General features: G+C 39.5%; 1 protein-coding gene across 14 annotated transcripts in view; it reads right to left on the bottom strand.

Moving 5' to 3' along the window:
• The window catches only part of RFX3 (regulatory factor X3), a 284,537-nt gene that overhangs the window by 184,959 nt on the left and 77,055 nt on the right, over positions 1-22,523 (bottom strand). Inside the window, exons 1-3 of one of the 14 annotated variants that reach the window (XM_042912329.1) lie at positions 21,035-21,101; positions 20,436-20,533; positions 20,184-20,322 (exon numbers count right to left, since the gene is read on the bottom strand). The exons of 12 other annotated variants lie outside the window; for them this stretch is intronic. The gene's annotated coding sequence lies outside the window, so the exon portion shown is untranslated. Of the gene's footprint in view, positions 1-18,591; positions 19,507-20,183; positions 20,323-20,435; positions 20,534-21,034; positions 21,102-22,523 lie in introns of those variants that run through there. One more of the 14 variants, XM_042912332.1, reaches the window with a different exon arrangement.

Below are 22,523 nucleotides of genomic sequence, written 5' to 3'. Positions count from 1 at the left end.
AAAGATAACAAGGTATGTGTCCCACAGACATTAATATGACCGGCCAGGAAAATTGTGTTGTTTCCTGCTGTCGGGGAAAGAGTTCCCTAATGGTAGGATCGAGAGAAAAGTTCAGACTTTACAGTGGATAATGGCACGTGTGATGGACATTAATCACCTCCCTTCACATCTACTCTCCGCTTTTCTTTTCTCAGAACCTCCGGGGATCCCCCAGGTCCCCAAGAAGTTAACTCCATCCACCCTTCACTCCAGGGATGCAACACACAATCCATCATACAGCAGTTGGGACTTTCCACCATCACAGCCACAGTGACTCGTTCTGAGGAGGAGGTATGACGTACACTGGTTGAATCAAAATAAACTAACAGGATTTTTGTCAGAAATACGGAGACATATATTCTTTTCCCCAGGGGAGGTAAATACGGGAACGATAAAACTGAGGAGCTATCCTAGAAGCTGTCTCAGAACTGAGACAGGAATACCAGGATGCAACCAACACCAGGGAGCAACAATGAAGAAGAAATCGAAGTCACTGAGCCCTGGTGACTTCCAGGTATATAAAACTCTAAGACAGGCAACCTGGATTCTGATTCTGCTGTGTGCCTCTGAAGAGTGGTGACTTCTGCTCTCAAACAACAGTATTACTGGCTGAACACCCTGAATTTGTTTTTGTCCTACGGGGAGGACTTTCAGGAAAGCCTGAGGGGGGTTGCAAAGCCCTCTAGTTCGGCAGGATCAAACCTCTACCCTCGTCTTCCCTGTGAGGTCTAGTCTCAACTTGTTAGGGCGGATGTAGATGCAGTCAGCCTTACGCCACGACACCGTTGCCTACTCCTAAGGTGTGGACGCTTCGGTTCGACCACATTTAGAATTCGGGACTCCCATTCCCGTACAACTTTCTCCTTTCTGGTGCTCTGCTCCAGATTCCAGCGGCACCAAGAGCCTGAGAGACTCTGATCTCTGCCTTCTCAGTTCAAGGCATCCCTGTTGCTGCCTACACTCTGTATCCCTGTGACATAGACAGGAAACTGTCGGCAGAAAACCAGGGCAAACGTGGATCTCTTCTTATTTAAAAAAAAAAAAAAAAATTTAATGTTTTTACATAGTTTTGAAACAGAGAGAACATGAGCAGGGGAGGGCCAGTGAGAGTGGGAGGCACAGAATCTGAAGTGGGCTCCAGGCTCCGAGCTGTGAGCACAGAGCCCGATGCGGGGCTCGAACCCACAGACCCCGAGATCATGACCTGAGCTGACGTCGGACGCTCAACCGACTGAGCCACCCAGGAGCCCCGGATCTCCTCATCTGAGCTTGCCTTCTTTTTTTCTCGATAATCACAGTCCTGCACTGCCTGTTGTCTCTGCGTAAGACCAGCTGTCTCATATATTTTCTTCAGTTTTATCACTGCTCATGGAAGGAGAGTTAGACCAGGACTAGCTACTTTATCAAGGCCAGTTAACAGGAGCTCTTGTCCACGTTATTTTTAATGAATTCTTGTTTCCTCTCATTCTCTTCATCTTTATTTGTCTTCTTCTCTTCCCACCCTCAATTTCCATAATTTATGGTCCTGAGCTAGATGCACCTACAGTGATAAATAATTCTGATACAGTATCTTATGACTTCAAGGCCTCGTAATTGGATGATGGAACACTTTGAAAATCTTAACGTGACCCTAAGTTCTGCAGAGTTTCCAAAGTTTAAGCAAAAATGTTTTAAGTGTAATTTTAAAGGCCTTTCCTCCCATACTTATTTTTTTTTTTCATGAATATGAAGAGTGCAATCAAAACCCCAGAAACACCATGCTACCACACTGCCTTTCACATTTCGTATTTCCTTTGTGGAAGTATATTTCCTCATTTCCTTTTAAGGCAAAATAAAAAGAACAGAAAAACTTCAAATTATCAGAATTATCTTCATTTCCCAGTTTCTCAAGTTGTGCCAATCTCAACCTTAACAAAGTATAAAGGTCTTCCTAGCTGAATTTAAAGACTGTGGAAAAAGCTACCTGTTCCCCAAATAAGAGAGTCAAATGAGAAATCAAACACAATAATTTTTTTAAAAAAATGTAAAACAATTATATGAAATGGTTAGTCACACAAATGAAGAATTTTTTTTTTTTTTACACCAAGCATGAGTTTCTCAACTTATTTAGATCCTTGATATGCTAACACAAACAAACGCTTGAAGATAGAGCTGACTTATCCATCAGGCACAGTGCCTACGGCCCATAACACTTTACTTTCAGGGGCCCACAGCAAGTTTTGAATTTCTTTTAAAATCAATCAAAAGAAGAACTAAAAATTTAGAACAAAGAAAATGTTTAGCATTTCTTAATATATTTGTCTTTAAACCCACAGTCATAAAATATTGCTACAATTGTGTGTGTACATGTGTGCGGGGGAGGGGGGGGGGTTGGCGGGGGAAGGACATCAATTGGCAACTGTTTTCAGATCTGCTGGGAACCTCAATTTCTCCACAGAACCTGACTCGTCTGATTTTAGAATACGAGGCTCCCCAGCATTCTTCCGTTTAAGGTGGAGGTGCTCATCTCACCCTTAAACCATTTGCCTCTGATCTTTCTAGTTTGCCTGAATTGAATTCACTTGTAAAGTGATGGGATAATTTGGGGTAGATAGTACTCTGGGTAGCTGGATACCTCCAGGGTCTCTTTTAAGTTACTGTGTATCTTCCTGGCTGCTTCACATCCGGTTTACATTTGCTTTCTACCTGGACTTGGTGTCTCTTCCTATTTCAGAGCCCTCAAGCTCTTTGGAGCACCCCAAAAAGTCACCAGTTACTGTCTAAGCAGTCCTGTCAACCCAGAGCCCGTCTGCAAAGCCAAGATATCAATCACGCTGAGAACCCATCAAGTCCCAAAATGAAACTGACTTAGGTTACCAGTTTCACTCACTTCTCCAGGTTCTCCTATGTGATCACTCATGGGTGCTCGAGCCAGCGATGCTTTGTATTCAAATCATGACTGTATTGTTAACAATAGAAAGAGTCTCTCTGGGGACGCCTGGGTGGCTCAGTCGGTTAGGCGTCTGACTTCGGCTCAGGTCAGACGATCTGGCGGTTCGTGAGTTTGAGCCCCGCGTTAGGCTCTGTGCTCACAGCTCAGAGGCTGGAGCCTGTCTCTGATTCTGTGTCTCCCTCTCTCTCTCTCTACCCCTCCCCTTCCTCCACGCTCGCTCGCGCTCTCTCTCTCTCTCAAAAATAGATAAATGTTAAGAAAGCAAAGAAATAACCTATCTGTCCACAGTGACCACCTTGGTTTTCGATGAGAAAAAGGCATTTTAAGAAAACAAAATGATGTTTTCAATAATGTTCAAGAGAAACCTAACAAGCAATCTAACACTCAGGATACCTAAAAGCAGAGTGCTATGGATTGAAGCTTGACATGAGAGGTGGACGGCATCCAAGGAGCTAAACACTGAATCTCCTTAGATCCCTTTGTTTCAGGGAAGTTCAAGTAGTTCATCAGAAGACTTAGATCCAGGGTTCCAGCCCCACTACTGATGCTAAACACTACTCACTGGCTAAACACCTGACTTTCTTGAGCAGCATCAGTTTTCTTATACATCAGGTAGACCTATAAACAGACGTCTTGGCGATGCCTGAAATACCATTAGCGTCAAAGAAACAATTTGTGCCTCAAAAAACACTTGGTAAATTTTTTTTTTTTAAAAAACTAAGTAAACTTATATTTATTATATTTTTTTAAAAAACGAAGTAAACCTATTACTTTTACTACGTCACCCTGCCACCAACATTCTTAAATCTCCTAGGCCTGCTCTCCATTGTTCAAGAGGGGATCCGTCACAAAGTTTGATCAGTCTTTGGATTTTTAAATATTCTTTACATATCAGGCTTCAGCGTGTGTCATTTGCATTACAGATGACAGGCTTATCATGTGTTGAACCACTGTTTTTCAGAAGAATTCAAATACGACCTATTCCATAAACTTTTCACAAACAAGTACAATTTAATCTCTGTTGTGCATTCCAAGCCATTTGTTTATACTGTAGATAATAGGGCAGCACATTCAGTCTCTAAAGGGTCAAAACGCAGTTGAGGCTTTGTGGGCCCATCAAGTCCCTGTCACGACTCCTCAAATATGTCAATGCAGTATGCAAGCAGCCACAGACAATACACAAACAAATAGACGTTGGTTTCCCAAAGAAACGTGATTTACAAAAACCAGCTGCCTTTGGCCTAGAGGCTGCAGTTTGCCAATTCTGCTCTAGAACTGTCCTTCTCAATCTTTACTATATATTCTAGTAACATGGGATCCAAATGCAGATTCTGAGTCAGTAGGTCTGTGTAGAGTCTGAGACTCCAGATTCCTAACATTCTCCTAGTTCAGTGATGATGATGCTGGCCAAGGCATCCTATTTTTTGAGTAGCAACATTCTGATAAGCTCCATGAGAAGAAGGGATCCATCTAACTACTGTGTAGCCTCAGTACCCAGAACAGTACCTGACGCATAATAAAGCAAATATTTAAGGCACAAATGAATAAACAAAGAATAAGCTTCTAACAGAATGTCACGCTCTGCCTTATATCGTGGCTGTGTGTCACCGAATCTTCCTTATGTTCATCCTAGCTTTTAAGCCTACCAAATCAAACAGTCTCTTTAACGTGGTAGATTTTCCAATAAATGTAACTGAGCTAAATCACACTTTTGGTGCATGTGGACGGTACAACAGCTAGTTGTTACAAATTCATTCCAAAGTCTTCTATATTTCGTCCACAACAGTCACCTTTTCTTAAGAATTCAACACTCCTTATACTTCAATGCTTTTATACGTAAGAGTTTCCCTGTTAGAAACACCCTCCCCCAATCCATCAAGTAGAAACATAAAAGTCTTCTCTTTGGAAAACAGGGCAAAGAGGAAATGTCCTTACGCCCCAAGACACTTCCCCACTCCCCACCTGCTCCAGATGTGCTTCCCACATTTTCATCATTTACACGGATGTGTCTCCATCTGGGCTGGTCACTCCAACTGATTAACCAAATGGTGGTGGTGGGAGACATATTTGGTCATGTGCATCTGAAATTAAATTTATGGAGTACGAAGAGGGAGAGATACACAGATAGAAACAAACGTAAAAGGGGAGGAGTACACTACCTAGGTTCCTAATGGCTTTACTAATGGCAGATCCCATCCAGTTCCTCACAAGTCCACGCCGTTCTTTTGGATTGCAGGAGTTATCCTAATAACCTTCCACACTTCTGTTTTTAGGTAGACTGAAGTAGGTTTCTGATACTTAAAACTAGTAAAAGTATATTAAAAATACAATAGTGTCTTTCTAACTGAATATATCCAGTTAAAGACTATACAAAAAAAAATATACACAGAAAACGTGTCAAAATTGCAAAAGGGGAAAATGTTAAATTGAGGAATCAAGGTTTTTATAACCAGAACCTAGTAATCAAAGGTCTGAGTACTATTAAACATTCTATTTTTAGTGAAAGGATAAATGTTATCAACAGATAACAGTATCGACGTGAACACTAACATATCCTATAAGAAATAAATACTTCTATAATTCTTCCAGGGAAAAAGTTTCCCTCATGGAGCCTTTGGTTCCAAGATTTTTCAAAATACTTCATTCCAGGGGACTGATGCTAACTACACTTCACAAAGTAAAACATTAACAAATATTGGAAAGAGCCGATTAAGATGACAAATATTTCTTTAACCCAAAAGAAAAAGGAAAGAGAAAAATTCTAAGCAATATTTGGAACAGAAATGAACTTTAGAAGGGAGAAAGGGTAGGAAATTATCACATCCAAGTGGAATTCTATTACTCAGACATTCAGGGAAGAAGATGTAAAAGCCAATGCGCTTGAGCCAACAAACTCCCTAAGAACCTCCTGCAAACAATCACCTCAAAATATGAATCAATTCTGCTTACCCCTGCAGCCAACTATTCCTACTTAATTTTTTACGTTGATTCCAGTTAGTTAACATTCAGGATAGTATCAGTTTCAGGCATATGATACGGAAATTCAATAACTCCATATATCACCGGCTGTTCATAACAAGTACACTCCTTAAACCCCATCACCTATTTAACCCACCTCCCCACCCCTCACTTAATTTTTTAAAAAATAATTTCTAATTGAGCAATCCTCACGTCTGTTAGGAAGTTAAAATGGAAATGACAAAATCCTAGCAGTTTGCTTTTACAGCACGATTCAAAGTAGCCATTATTTTCCAAGCAGCAAATGAAAATGTCAAAAACATTCTTGCTGTAGATATTTAGTTGTTTTCTGCCAAATTAATGAAAGGAAAATATTGCACTTTGAATTGGTTAATTACCATGAATCCTTCTGCAAAGGGCTCCTGCTTGCGGAATTAAGCCAGCTCAAGTTGGCACAATGCCCTAATATTCACGGAGACTAGACTATAGGCTCCACTGTACTCAAGAGACATTTAGTTTTTGGCATCCGTTCATCAGCTTACAAACCATCAGTCAGAACCACTATAGACACTCAACTGTCTGAAGTAAACAGGGCAGAAAGCACCTGCATTTAATAGGGATGTACCACATTCTGCTTCTTTGAAATTTTAAGAGCTAGACGTAGAACGGGGAATGAACAAGAATACCCTGATTTACATAGCTTCTAGAAATTAGAACTACTTCAACAAAAATCCTCTAGCGACAAAGCTACTCCAAGGAAATCCTCTAGGAACAAGGCAACTTCAGGAAAGGAGGAATCAGGAGTTCTTTTTCCTCAGTGCTAAGGACAGGGTGAACGGAGCTATTCCAAGTATGGGCCTCATGGGAGTCCACACAGACAGCTCTTATCTCACCATTTCCTAGGATTCAAGATAGATGAATACTGATTTTACCTATTTCCAAATGTGATAAAATAATCATAGCATTAGTCAAGCCTAACCACATCTTTTCTTTCTCCCATCTTCATGCCGTTCCTTTCTTTACAGAAATTATAAAGCCTGGAATACCCTCTTTCCGTGTGGATGACGCACTGAGTACGCTTCTTTAAAACTGAAGAGGAACATGTTTCTTGGCTTTTTGAAAAACATAATCCACCAAGCCGTTTCTTTGGTGAAGAATGGGTAGAGGAGATGAACGACCCAACGCTAATATCATCCTCAATGAGGAAAAACTGACAGCTTTCCCCCTAAGGTAGGGAACAAGACAGGGATGTCCACTCTCACCACTGTTATTCAACCTAGTATTGGAAGTCTTAGCCTCTGCAATCAGACAACACAAAGAAATAAAAGGCATCCAAATCGATTTGGCCAGGAGGAGGGCAAACTTTCAGTCTTCGCAGATGACGTGATAGTCTATATGGAAAAACCAAAAGATTCCACCAAAAAACTGCTAGAGTTGATTCATGAATTCAGCAAAGTTGCAGGATATAAAATCAACGCACAGAAATCGGTTGCATTCCTATACACCAACAATGAAGCGACAGAAAGAGAAATCAAGGAATGGATCCCATTTACAGTTGCACAAAAAACCATAAAATACCTAGGAATATATCCAACCAAAGAGGTGAAAAATCTATACGCTGAAAACTACAGAAAGCTTATGAAAGAAACTGAAGAAGACACAAAAAAATGGAAAAAAGATTTCATGCTCCTGGATAGGAAGAACCAATACTGTTAAAACGTCAACACTACCCAATGCAATCTACATATTCAATGCCATCCCTGTCAAAAGAATGGGTAGAGGAGAGATGCAGATAGAAAAATAACTAATGATTTATCTCTCTTCTTTTTCCTTTCTCCCTAAATAAAATGGAAGAAAACAATCCAAATCAAGGTAGATAAATACTGGTAAATCTAGGAATGCAAGCTGCCTTCTCAAGATGCTCTCCATATGGTCCTTAGAAGTAAGCACCCCTAGGCTTTCTGGGAGCCTGGCACCTTCTCACACAGAGTCTTCCACAAAGGAATGGAAAGAGCACAGAAGCCAGCAGTTGATCCTTAAAAAGGTCATTTAGCACCAATTATAATTTTAACTATATTAACATTTAAGTACTATGGCAAATTTAAAACTAGCAAGCAATTTTTTAGGACAGCAAAATAACCCTTATAAATCTCTACTGAAAAACTCTTAGAAGATATTATAAAATCAGACTTTGAGAAACTGACATAATAAGTATATATATGTGTGTGTGTGTGTGTGTGTGTGTATCTGTATATATATATGTATGTATAGGTGTGTGTATATATATATACATATATATACATATATATAGTATAGGTGTATATATATATACATATATATATGTATAGGTGTATATATATATATACATATATATATACACCTATACATATATATATGTATATATATATACATATATATATATATATACACACACACTTTTTTTTTTTAGGTTTTTTTAAATTTATTTTGAGGGTGGGGAGAGAGGGGCAGGAAGAGAGAATCCTAAGCAGGCTCCGCACTGTTATCACAAAGTCCAACATGGGGCTCGATCTCAAGAACTGCGAATCATGACCTGACCCAAAATCAACACTCAGCCGTTTAACCAACCGAGTCACCCAGGAACCCCTATATTTACTTTTAAATAAATTGATGCTAACCCAGACAATAATGAGAATGCTTAGAGTTTAGAAACCATGAAACAGTATATAAATAAACCAACAAAAGAAGGTTAAAAAAAGAAGGTTAAAAAAAAAAGGATAAAAAGGGAACAAAGAATGGGTAAGACAAAGAGAACAGCAAGATGACAGACTTACAAACTGGATCAGTAATCACAGTAAATGTAAATGATCTAAACACTCCAATTAAAAGGCAGATATTATCAGACTCCTAAAAAAGCAAGATCCAACAATATGCTGCTTTTGAGAAATGTAACTTAAATATAGATGTAAATAGTTTAAACAAAAGGACCAAAAGGCATATCATAACAACTAGTTAAAAATACCCAGGGTGGCTATACTAATAGAAAAAGAAATTTAGTTCAGAATAGAACTATTGCCAGGGACACAGAGGATAATTTCATGATATGGAGGTTAATTCATCAAAAGAATGCAATATTCTTAAATGTTTATGTACCTAATAAATGAGCTTCAAAATACATGAAGTAAAAACTGAAAGAAAGCAAAGGTATACAATATCCTGGCCATAAAACAAGTCTCAAATGTAAAAGGAGTCAAGATTTGTTCTATGTTTTCTGCCCACAACTGAACTAAATTAGGAAATAATAGCAAAGATCTCTGGAAAGTTCCAAGATGTTTTAGAACAAAATAAGACACTTCTAAATAACCAAAGAATCAAAGAAGATACCAAAAGTGGGGTTAAAAAGTATTTAAAACTGAATGAAAATAAAAATATACCATGTCAAAATTTTTCCGATGCTACTAAAGCAGTCCTTAGAGGGAAATCTATAGTAAAACAAACATCTGTAGTAGAAAAGAAGACAAATCTCAACCTAATGATCTCTGCTTTTACCCCATGAAACCAGAAAAACAAGTAAGTTTTGTCCAAGGTAGAAGAGAGGAAATAATAAAGATCATAACACAATTCAAATAATGAAAGTTTTACCACTTCCTTATCAATGTGGATAACTTTGTTCTTTTTCTTGTCTGACTGCTGCAGCTAAGACTTCTAGAACTGTGTCAAATAAAAGTGATGAAAGTAGACCTATCTGTCGTATTCCTGATCTTTCACTATTTACATGTGACATGACACTATACAGAGAAAATCCTAAAGACTCCACCAAAAAACTACTAGAACTGACAAATGAATTCAGTAATATTATAAGGCACAAAATTAACATACAGAAATCTGCTGCATCTCTAGACACTAACAGTGAAGTAGCAGAAAGGGAAATTCAGAAAATGATCCCATTTATAACTGCATCCAAAATAACAAAATAAAATATCTAGGAATAAACTTAACCAAGGAGACGAAGGACCTGTACTCCAAAGACTATAAAACATTCATGAAAGAAAATGAAGATGACAAAAATGTAAAGACATTCTATGCTCATGGACTAGAAGAACCAATACTGTTTTTAAAGATCCATACCATCCAAAGCAATCTACAGATTTAACGCAACCTCTATCAAAATACCAACAGCATTTTCCCTGTAACTGCAACAAATGATCCTAAAATTTGCATGGCATCACAAGAGGCCCCGGACAGCCAAAGCAATCTTGAGCGAGAAGAACAAAGCTGGGAGGCACCACCATCTCAGATTTCAAGATACGCTACACAAAGCTGTAGCACTCAAAACTGTATGGTCCCGGCACAAACACAGGCACACAGGTCAGTAAAAAAGGAAAGAGCCCAGAAATAACCCCATGCTTATGTAGTCAACTAATCTATGACAAAGGAGGCAAGAATACGCAGTGAGGGGAAAGATGGTCTCCTCGATACTTGATGCTGGAAAAACTGGACAGCTCCATGCCAAAGAAACTGAACCACTTTCCTACACCACATACACAAATAACTTTGAAGTGGATTGAAGACCTAAATGCGACACCTGAAACCATAAAACTCCTGGAAGAAAACCTAGGCAGTAATTTCTTAGACATGGACCTTAGCAACATTTTTTTAGACATGTCTCCTCAGGCAAGGGAAACCAAAGCAAAAATAAACTACTGGGACTACACCTCGTACAGCAAAGGAGACTATCAACAAAACAAGGCAACCTACTAAATGGGAGAAGATGTTTGCAAATCAAATATCTGATAAGAACTTAACATCCAAAATATCTAAAAAACTTATGGGCTCAACACCAACCCCCACCCCCACACACAAGTAATCTGATTAAAAATAAGCAGAGGACCTGAATAGATATTTTTCCAAAGGAGACATAGAGATGGCCAACAGACACATGAAAAGAGGTTCAACATCACTAATCAACAGGGAAATGCAAATCCAAGCCACAGTGAGATATACCTCATTCCTGTCAGAGTGACTAGAATGAAAAAGATGAGAAATAACAAGTGTCGGTGAGGAAGTGGAGAGAAAGGAATCCTTACGCAATATTGGTGGAAAGACAAATTCGTGCAGCCACTGTGGAGAGCAGTATGGAGGTTCCTCGAAAAGACAAAAAATAGAATTCCCATCTCACCCAGTAATTCCACTCCTGGGTATTTACGCAAAGAATATAAAAACACTAATTTGAAAAGATATATGCAGCCCTACGCTTATCCTAACATTATTTACAATAGCAAAGGTATGAAAGCAACCCAAGTGTCCTTCGATAGATGAATGAGTGAAGAAGATATGGTATATATAGACAAGGGAATATGATTCAGACATAAAAAGAATGAGATTTGCCATTTGCAACAATATAGATGGACCTAGTGAGTATAATGTTAAGATAAGTCAGACAAAGACAGATACCATAGGACTTCACTCACGTGTGGAATTTAAGCAAGAAAACAAATGAAAAAAAGAAAACAGAGCCAAAAACAAGCAAAACCACTCTTAAACAGAGAACAAACTGGTGGTTGCCAGAAGGGAGGAGGGTGCGTGAATGGGTAAAACAGATAAAGGGGATTAAGATACACTTACTGTAATAAGCACTCAGTAATATAGAGAACTGTTGAACAATTTTTTAAAAAGATCATAGCAGAATTCAATAACACAGAAAACTGGGGCGCCTGGGTGGCTCAGTCGGTTAAGCGTCCGACTTCGGCTCAGCTCATGATCTCATGGTTTGTGGGTTTGAGCCCCACGTCAGGCTCTGTGCTGACAGCTCAGAGCCGGGAGCCTGCTTCCAAATCTGTGTCTTCCTGTCTCTCTGCACCTCACAGCTTGTCCTCTATCTCTCTCTCAAAAATAAATAAACATTCATTTTTTCTCATTGCCACGTAGTATTCCATTGTGTATATAAACCACAGTTTCTTTATCCATTCATCCGTTGATGGACAAATTTAGGCTCTTTCCATAATTTGGCTATTGTTGAAAGTGCTGCTGTTAACATTGGGGTACAAGTGTCCCTATGCATCAGCACTCCTGTAATCCCTTGGGTAAATTCCTAGCAGTGCTATTGCTGGGTCATAGGATAGATCTATTTTTAATTTTTTGAGGAAATATGGCCTTCTGTAGCAACGTGGACGGAACTGGAGAGTGTTATGCTAAGTGAAATAAGTCATACAGAGAAAGACAGATACCATATGGTTTCACTCTTATGTGGATCCTGAGAAATTTAACAGAAGACCATGGGGGAGAGGAAGGAAAAAAAAAAAAAGGTTAGAGAGGGAGGGAGCCAAAACATAAGAGACTCTTAAAAACTGAGAACAAACTAAGGGTTGATGTGGGGAGGGAGGGAGGAGAGGGTGGGTGATGGGTATTGAGGAAGGTGCCTGTTGGGATGAGCACTGGGTGTTGTATGGAAACCAATTTGACAATAAATTTCATATTTAAAATAAATTAATAAACATTCAAAAAAATTTAAATAACACAGAAAACAGAAAAATGGGAAAACTCAATGAAAGCAAAAGTTCATTATTTGAAGTGGTCAGTAAAATTGATAAACCTCTAAATAGGCTGATCAGAAATTAAATGCAAAGACATAATGAGTATTCTAAAATGTTGAACCCAACAAGATCCATAAAGCATAGCACATCAAAACCATACTCAGATACCACCTCACGCCAGTCAGAGTGGCTAAAATGAACAAATCAGGAGACTACAGATGCTGGCGAGGATGTGGACAAACGGGAACCCTCTTGCACTATTGGTGGGAATGCAAACTGGTGCAGCCGCTCTGGAAAACAGTGTGGAGGCTCCTCAAAAAATTAAAAATAGACCTACCCTGTGACCCAGAAATAGCACTGCTAGGAATCTACCCAAGGGATACAGGAGGGCTGATGCATAGGGGCACTTATACCGCAATGTTTATAGCAGCACTTTCAAAAATAGCCAAATTATGGAAAGAGCCTAAATGTCCAGCAACGGATGAATGGATAAAGAAACTGTGGTTTATATACACAATGGAATACTACGTGGCAATGAGAAAGAATGAAATATGGCCTTTTGTAGCAACGTGGATGGAACTGGAGAGTTAGTTATGCTAAGTGAAATAAGACATACAGAGAAAGACAGATACCATGTTTTCACTCTTATGTGGATCCTGAGAAACTTAACAGAGGACCATGGGGGAGGGGAAGGAAAAAAAAAAAAAGAGGTTAGAGAGGGAGGGAGCCAAAACATAGAGACTCTTAAAAACTGAGAACAAACTGAGGGGTGATGGGGGGTGGGAGGGAGGGGAGGGTGGGTGATGGTTATTGAGGAGGGCACCTTTTGGGATGAGCACTGGGTGTTGTATGGAAACCAATTTGACAATAAATTTCGTATTAAAACAAAACAAAACAAAACAAACAAAAAAGAATAGCACATCGAGACTAAGTGGGTTCAATCTCTGGATTTCAACCCTAAACCAGTTTAGGGTTTCAAGGCTGGCTTAAATGTAATTCACCATATTAAGAAACTAAGACAGGAAAACCTCATAATTATCTAAATAGACACCAAAAAAAAGTATTAGACAAAATCCAACATCCATTTCCAACAAGAATTCTCAACAAAGTAGAATTTCTTCAGCCAGATAAAGAATGTCTTTAAAAAAACCTACAGTTGACATCATACTTAATGGTGAAAGTCTGAATGTTCCTCCCTTATGATCAAGAACAAAATAGGGGTGCTTGGGTGGCTTAGTCCTACAGTTGACATCATACTTAATGGTGAAAGTCTGAATGTTCCTCCCTTATGATCAAGAACAAAATAGGGGTGCTTGGGTGGCTTAGTCGGTTAAGCGTCCAACTTCGGCTCAGGTCATAATCTCGCGGTCTGTGAGTTCAAGCCCCGCATCGGGTTCTGTGCTGACAGCTCAGAGCCTGGAGCCTGTTTCGGATTCTGTGTCTCCCTCTCTCTGACCCTCCCCCGTTCATGCTCTGTCTCTGTCTCAAAAATAAATAAACGTCAAAAAAAAAATTAAAGAACAAAACAGAAATGGCAGCTGTCACCACTTCTATTCAACATCGTGCTAGACGATCTAGCCGGTATAATTGGGCAAGAAAAAGAAATTAAATGTATCCAGATTTTAAAGGAAAAAGTAAAACTTCCTTTATTCACAAACATGATCTTCTATGTACAAAATCAGGGAGACTCTATACAGAAGCAGCAGTGCCCTCTAATATCAAATTCACACTCAATTTTTCCCAATTGTCCCCATAATGTCTTTTGCAGCTGGCTTCCCCACCCCCCCAAAAATCAGGATCTAGTCAAGGCCCCCCCTCATTGGATTCGGTAGTTAAATCTTCTTTACTTTTGCTTTAAAACAGTCCCTTTTCCCCCCTTAGTTTTTTATGACACTGAAGAGACTAGGCCAATCCGTTGTGGTGTAGAATGAGCTACATGCTCGATTCAGTGGTTTCCCGATTGTGGGTTTAACTCATTCCTTGATCTCCTGCACTTTTTATAATCAAGAAGTTGTATCTCAGCACCATCCAAAGAAAAGAAAAATCAGACAAACCCAAATTACAGGACATTCTACAAAATGACCAGTACTGCTCAAAACTGTCAAGGCCATAAGAGAAAGAGAAAGAGAAAGAGAAAGAGAGAGAGAGAGAGAGAGAGAGAGAGAGAGAGACACTAAGAAACTGTCAAGGATCAGAGAAAACTAAAGAAACATGAGGACGACACACAAATGGGGAATCATGGATTGAATTCCAGAACAGAAAACAAGTATTAGAAAACTGATAAAATCCAAATCAAGTCTGAAGTGAAGTGAATAGTAACGTACTAAGCTGGTTTCTTAGCTCTGACAAATCTGCGGTTATGTAAGATGTTAATAATAGGAGAAAGTAGATGAGGGGTGCACAGGAACTCTCTGTACTACCTTTGCAACCTTCCCAAAAGTGTAAAATTTCCCAAAGGTAAAAGTTTATTGCAAAATTGGGTTACAGACTTAAATGTAAAAAACATACGGCTCCTTGAAAAGAAATATATGAGAAAAATATTTTGGACCTTCAGTAGGCCAAGTTTTTCACCGAGGAGGCCAAGAGCGCAATCCATAGAAGATAAAATTGGTAAATGGGACTTTGTCAAAATTAAAAACTTCTGGTGTTTACGACACCCTTGCTGGGATAAAAAGACAAGCGGACTAGGAGAAAATATCTGCAAAGCAAACATCTGACAGAGGACCTGTACCCATAATAAATTCTCAAAACTCAGTAATAATAATAATAATAATAAAAGTGGGCAAAAGATGTGAACGGAAACCAGAGAAGACAAAAGATGGTAAATAAGCAAACGAAAAGATGCCCCAAATCATTAACCTGAGAAGACGCAAATAAATGCCACCAAGAGAAACAACTACACACATCAGAATGATGAACATTTAAAAGACTGACCATGTCAAGTGTGGGTTGGGATGCAGGGGATCCGGAACTCTCACACGATGCTGGTGGGGAATGTCAAATGGTGCAAGCGGTGTAAAAAAGTTTGTGGACGTTCCTTAAAACTTTGAACATATACCTCCCATATGACCCAGCCATGCTATTCCTAAGTTATTTACCACCCAGCCACCCACCCCCAACAAAGAAAGCGTAGGTCCATACAAAGTCTTGAACGCTAACGGTCATAGCTGCCTTAATCATAATACTCGATAACTGGACATAACTCATTTGTCCAGCGAAAGGTGAATATGTCCGTACCCCACACGATGGGATACCAGTCAACAATCAAAAGAAATGAACGCTTGTTACATGCAACAGTGTGGACGAATGACCAAGTAATCGTGTCCCGTGAAAGAAGCTAGACAAAAAAAGAATACCTACTGTATGATGTCATTTATCTCAACTTCTAGGAAATGTAAACTAATTTACAGTGACTGAAAGTATGTAAGGGATCGCAGGGATGGGTGGGGGCGGTGGGCTCGGAGATGAAGGGGCAGGGAGAAGGGGAAGAAAACGCAAGAAAACACAAGGAAACCACTGGAGTGACAGTATATTCAGCACCTTGACTGCAGTGATGATCTCACAGACATATCCAAATATCCAAATCGTACTCTTTAATTATGTGCGGTTTACTGTATGTCAGATATACTTCAAAAAACCATTTGTTTTGTTTTGTTTTGTTTTGTAACCACCACCCCAAAACCTGGAACATCTGAGAATGCACCAAGCCTGGAAATGAGAAGCCTGAAGAAAGCCACGATGGCTTTTGGCAAATGGCCGACAGTGTGGCAAGTGAAAGATGGATTAGAATTGGCCTAGAAATCCAAGCAAAGCATTTCGAACACGTAAACTCTACAATACTGCAAGACCACTATTATTCCCATTTTACAGATGAAAAATCCTAGGCTGAGGGAAGTTAAGGGGCTCTTGAGATTCAGGATCTGTAATGAAGTCTGTCTGACCCTAAAACCCAAGGATACAAGATTGCCTCCCAGTTCACTGAAGAAACAGGAGCCATCTGATGAATACTGCATGTGGTCCCTTGTTGCCCTCTGTAAACATTTTCTGTAATCCTGCCCAATTTATTTTTCCAAAATGCAAATTTTCTCCTGTTATTCACTCAGCTTCATTTCCTTCACTGCCTTACAAGTAAAGTCTGAACTCATCGAGATGGCCAGGTGAGAGATCTACCTGCCTACTTCCACAGTATCATTTCCAATGATTTCTCCTGGATATTCCAGACATACCAAAATATTTACACGTCTTCTAAAATCGCAATGCATTTTTTACTTGCTCTTCTCACTTTTCTGTGTGCCCTTCCTCTGATTTTCAGCTCAGTGAAGGACCTTCCCGACTCAGTTTAAACACTGTCTCCTCTGCTGAAGTTTTCTCTGACATTCCAGAAACAATTAGATGTACCTTCTTTTACATGCACATCACTCTATTCGTACTGGTAATTCTTTGTGAATTTGTGGCACGCAATATACATACACACACACACACACACACACACAAAGATATCCTCAAAGAGTTACTGATCTCTGTATCACAGGTACCCAAGCCCAACAGGAAAGGTTCCATAAGTGCTTACTGAATAAATGGATGAACGACAGACAGGTGGATGAATAAGCAATTAAATGGATATGAAAACCAGTGTGTGAAATTGAACAAGAATAAAGAGAACATAAGGGTTTTCCTTTCTGTGGAATATAAAGGAAATCATAATGCCTAAGGCAGAAATATACCGGTTGCTACAATTATAACATATAGTACACCTTGTTAATTCTATATGTTTTCAACCTAAATTAGGTCTTAATTAAAGCGGCTATTATCTAGCTTACTTGATTGTGGGGTCCTGTTAAAACACTTTATTTAATCAAAAGTAAGGTACTATATAATTTGATGCAAGCATTAATTTTCCAGACTATAAAATGGTTGGAAACCAGGAAATCTGTGAACTACTCTGATTACTTGTCAAGAAGAAGAAAGCCAGAAGAATAACCTTTTTGTGACCCTCCTCCCACAAACAAAACTATTCACAGATTTTACCATTTCAAGATGTAACCTTGTTTAGTGCTCTCCTCCTGCAGATAACATGAGACATTAAAAAAAAAAATCCCACCATTTAAAATTTCAGGCTCCTTTCTTCGTCGATTGTTTATGGTTTTGAAGTATTTTTATGCCTGGCCAATATATGTTTCATTAGGTTCCTAAAATTTAATCTCAGTATATAACTGGGATAATTTATGGTACCTTCTGGTTTGGGGAGGTTCTTTTATCATCTTTTTCTCTTGCCCAGAGTTCACATAAACATAATTTGGGTACCTTCTGCACACTGCTGTTTAATGTTAAAATCAGGCTAGAACGAATTCTTTTTTAAAAATGCAGAATAAGACAGAAGTGAAAAAAAAAAGTCAAGAAGCTTTGAGAACTACTCTCAGCTAATGGAAAAATTATTTTAATTACATGAGAAATGTTCTAAAGCAATCTTCTGGGTGAAAACAAAGCATTACTTATTCGTTGAGGAAAATGCTTTCCCTGAAGAAAATGTTCCCATGTTCGGAAGCGCTTCGTCTATGAAATTAATGCCTTATACATGTAGGTAAAAAAAAAAAAAAAAAAAAAAAAAGTTCACACCTTGGTAATTTTCTTCTAAAATGCTGCCTCATTATAGCAATAACATTTTGATTTACGCTAGAAAGGGTTTCTTTCCAAAGAACTAAAATGTATTTTAGAAACACACTTTAAAAAAAAAAAAAACAAAACCTGAAATGTGCTCTATAAAGTACTAAACAAGTCCATAGCAGTGGACTTTGCTTTAAAAGGACAAAAGAAGCCATTTTAAACCACATTAAGTGTAATCATCTTTTTTCCCTCTGAAACACGATAGTAAAATGAGAATAAGAACTGAATGATTTCAGAGCGCAGCAATGGAAAGTTTGGGACTGCAATATGCAAAGACAAAATTTTGAAAAAACAACCTTGGACTAAGATGTCCATTAAACACAAGGAGTCCAAAAGCTGCTGTAATTTTTCTCGGATTAGCCTGAGAACACAGGATAGGCCATTTGTTTTGATTTTTCCCTTGACTATCTTCAACTTTGCTCCTGCATTTCCTTTCACAAATAAACAGGTTAACATAAGGAGGTAACTGATTGTGTAACTTATCACATTGTGATCTTTCAAGGGAAACGTTTCAGTTCATTCAAATTCTGTCTCCTCTCAACATCTCTCGTCTCCTGCATGAGAAGATGACAGTCTATAAAAGGAAAGGACACCATGTGTGAATTGAGTTAAGAAGGGTTCATGAGAGAACCGGAATCTAATTACATAAACACACTTCCCTACAGGTGGATATAAATTTGAAAATCTCTGAAATCTCATCTTTAAAGGCGAGCAGTGCTTTTTTAATTATGCTAAAAGTCCCTTGTCTGCTTGATCTCTCATGAACAATTTTAATCAGGCAAGCCTAATACACGCCGTCTCACAGACAACTTAACAGAGCTCTCAACTATGAGCTAATGGGAAGACAAGGAACCACAAGCATTTTTATTAAAAGGAAAAAAAAGGCCAGCCTAGAGATTTGGCCAGCAATAAAGCGAGATTAAATCATGCTTTTCCCCCACTTAGCCTACTTCACTTCAAGAACTACAGACATACAATTAATTTGCTCTTGAGATTTATTTTGTAAACATAAACACACCATGTTTAACATATTACATCCTTGCAGTTCACAGCGGTTTTCGTGATTCTCCTCTCTCATTCACAAACGGCCTAACGTGCATTGGAGCGACCAGTTGGCCAGAATCGAAGAATAGCCCCCACTGAAATTTATTCTCCCCGGAAGAGCCAAAAAGCACTCTCTCCCGTCTACAGGAATCCTGAGAAGGTCAAAGGGAATGTCAAATGATAATTAAAAGAACCCACCCTTCAGCCAATCCCCAAGCCCACTTGCTTAACCAGCTATGTCCAGGAGTTTTCAGCCCATTCTAAGGCTCTCCAGATAGAGCAGCCTACCAGAACCCTCATTTTTCAGCAGCTCTAAACCATCTGAACATCACAGCCACCATTTTAAACTCCTTTCTCTTAACCAGTTCAACCCAGAACCCCCCCCCCCCAAAAAAGTATCGTTAATCGCCCCAGGGGCTAAGAGAGTGCACCTACGCAACACCGAATTGGTTTCAGTCTATCTTGATTGCCCCAAACTGCTTGAAATGAAAACTTCCACTTTTTAAACCCTGGTCTGAGTTTACCTCCGATTAGTGGCTGTGTGATTTGCAAGCTATTCTCAAGCAGCTCTGTGCCCCATTTCCTCCACCTGTAACACCGTAGTCATACTCTCCTTCAGAGGGTTGGTGTAAGAATTAAATGCCATGAGAAGGGAAAGGGCGGGTATAAAAATTAAATGACATAGTTCACCCAGCACATGGTACACCCTGCATACGCTCAAGTTTCCCTCCATTGTGTCCTAGATTAGTGTTCCCAGGCTCTTCCGGCATGGGCTTGATGGCTTCCGCTGAACTCTGAGGGAGACACTGGGCGTCTCACGTGCTCCCTGGCAATCTGTGCCGGGCTTCGGACGCAAGAGCAACCCTTCCCCAGAAGCTCACTCTTATGATCTGCCCGTCTCTATACTCAGCTCCGTCCCTCTGGGGGCTTTCCAGCTGTTTTCATTTGACGGCTCCCTGGGCATCCCCGACTCACTCTGTTTTCCGGTGCCCTGAGTTAACGTTTGCTTATTCGTCAGAGACTGCGTCATTTACCTTGCCTTCAGTTTTTCACCTGCCTGGCTCTCTTCCTCATTAGTGCTTCTGCTGCCTACCAATTGCCATTGCAGGCAATCCATTTAAATCGAAGTTTTTCTATTTACACTGATTTAGAAGACGATTCTTTACAGCTAAGCTGCAAGAAAATTAAAATACAATAGGTGAGGACAAGTAGGCCCTGGGAAAAAAACATATGGTTAATTCTTAGAAAATGAGTTTTGTTTTCTTTTGTTTTTACAATCAACACACATTTTACGCATTCGCCTGTCAGATCTTGCGATTCTTCTGACCTGGTTGCTTGGTGGGCGGTAACAATTCCGCTCTCTTATTGAAATGGTACGCAGATGCTGAAGAGTGAAAGGGGACAAAAGGCAGGGTAAAAGATAAAGAAGCTTTCAAGAAATGTTCACCAGCACCACTACGATTGCAAATACGTACATACAAATCCTTTTCAAACCCCCCAAAGTCGTTGTCTAATCTATCTTCAAATATCTCAGAATAAGAAAATCTAATTCTAGAGTTAAAAAGGCCAGATCTCTAATAAAGAATATTTTTCTGAAATAACGTAAATCAGTTAGGACCACTGTCCAGATATTTTCACGATACTCAACAGTCATTTTTTTTTGTTCTTTTTTACTTTTTTGTTCTTTTTTTTTTCCCTTTCCCATTCTCTCCCAATCCTCTGTTGGGTACACAAATTTAAAATGCTTAGTGATGCAAAAGAAAGTATTATTCTTTACATGAATATGAATTACATGTCTTTCCGTACTCCATGCTTGTTAATTTTCCTAATGGAGTATCAAGTCTTTCCAATATCCTCAAATTAATCCCAACCTGCTTCAAATTACCATGTTTTGAAGTTCTCTGCCTCAGGTTCTGGTCAAGGATAAAGTGCCATCATGGGCAGGCGGCTTTCTTTAAAGTAATAGAAAAGAGTAATAAAATAATTACTTCTTAGAATTTTACTTAGAAATTCTTGTGATGATTCTACTCAACTCACTCAGGTAAAATTTCGATCCAGCAGTATTAACATAAAAATTATGTCAATAACCCAGTTCATCACTACCTGAAACAATGGCAAAAACTTTCTTTTCCACTAAGCATTTGGTTTGCAAAGAGCTACTACACCTGACACCCAGATCGTGGATTCTAGCACCATTTTCCCATAAAAGGAACCAGGGCTCTTGGCAGAAATGATCCTAAGAGTGGAGTAGAAAATATAAGGGTGAATCTAATGCATCCTATAGTCCCAGACACTAAAAAAGTACTCAAAACAAAAAATAAAACTCAATGATGAGGTCATATCAGAGGGACAAGGGACACAGGGGTCATTTACAAAGCTCCCAATGACCAAAGCTGAGCCAATCTGAATAATAATATGGTGTTGCATTATAATCCAAAGTATAAAATAAGTATCCACGAGGGGCACCTGGGCGGTCCAGTCGGTTCAGCGTCTGGCTCTTGGTTTCGGCTCAGGTTGTGATCTCGAGGTTTCTTGAGTTCAAGCCCTGTGTCAGGCTCTGCACTGGCAGCACAAAGCTTGCCTGGGAGTCTGTCTCCCTCTTTCTCTGCCTGTCCCCACTAGCGCTGTCTCAGTCTCCCTCCAAACAAACAAACTTAAAAAAATAAGTTAAAAAAACATCCACGAATCCATACTTACATAAATAAATGACTGATTAAATACATACACAAACGGGGGTAGAGAAAATCTCATGCAGAAGTATTCCAAGTAATTTACGAACACACCCCACTCTTGCGGGAGTGGAACAGGACTCCCCGCTCCTTAAGTGGGGGCCACACACAGTGCTTTCCTTCCAAAGGGGGAAAGTCTGAAAAGGGGGAGTAAAGAGTAACCTTACAGTGAGTGAGGACAGCCGCTGATGATATGGGAAACTGGGTGTGAGATATATAGGAACTCTCTGTACTATCTTCACAAGCTTTCGTAAATCGGAACCTATTGTAAAATTTAACAATGTGTTCTAAAAGTTAGAAAAAAAAAAATCCGCTATTGCCTTTGGGCTTTCTGTAGCTTGCTACCCGGCTGACCGGCAGAAACTCTAGTCAGTTCTAGAGCACTTCGACTGTCCAATTCTCAAGAGCACTCTCTAACCCAGCGGTCGCCAGCACTGCCTTGGATGGAAAGATGAGAGGCAGAGCCCTGCGTGGGAGTGTTGCTCTCCGTACAGCTAGTCGGGGGACTCAAAGAACCAGTTTCTTCATCTATACAATGGGGCAAACGTGCTTGGAGGGGTTAAGGACTCCTGAGCGGAGAGGGCTAATGCGAAGGCCTGGCTGCATTTCCACTGCACAACGTCTCTTCTACATCCAGTTCCACTC

Source organism: Panthera leo, chromosome D4 (genome assembly GCF_018350215.1).
Source record: "Panthera leo isolate Ple1 chromosome D4, P.leo_Ple1_pat1.1, whole genome shotgun sequence".
Lineage (NCBI taxonomy): Eukaryota > Metazoa > Chordata > Mammalia > Carnivora > Felidae > Panthera > Panthera leo.
Note: the sequence above shows the minus strand (reverse complement) of the source record. Positions and strands in the feature narration are given on the sequence as shown.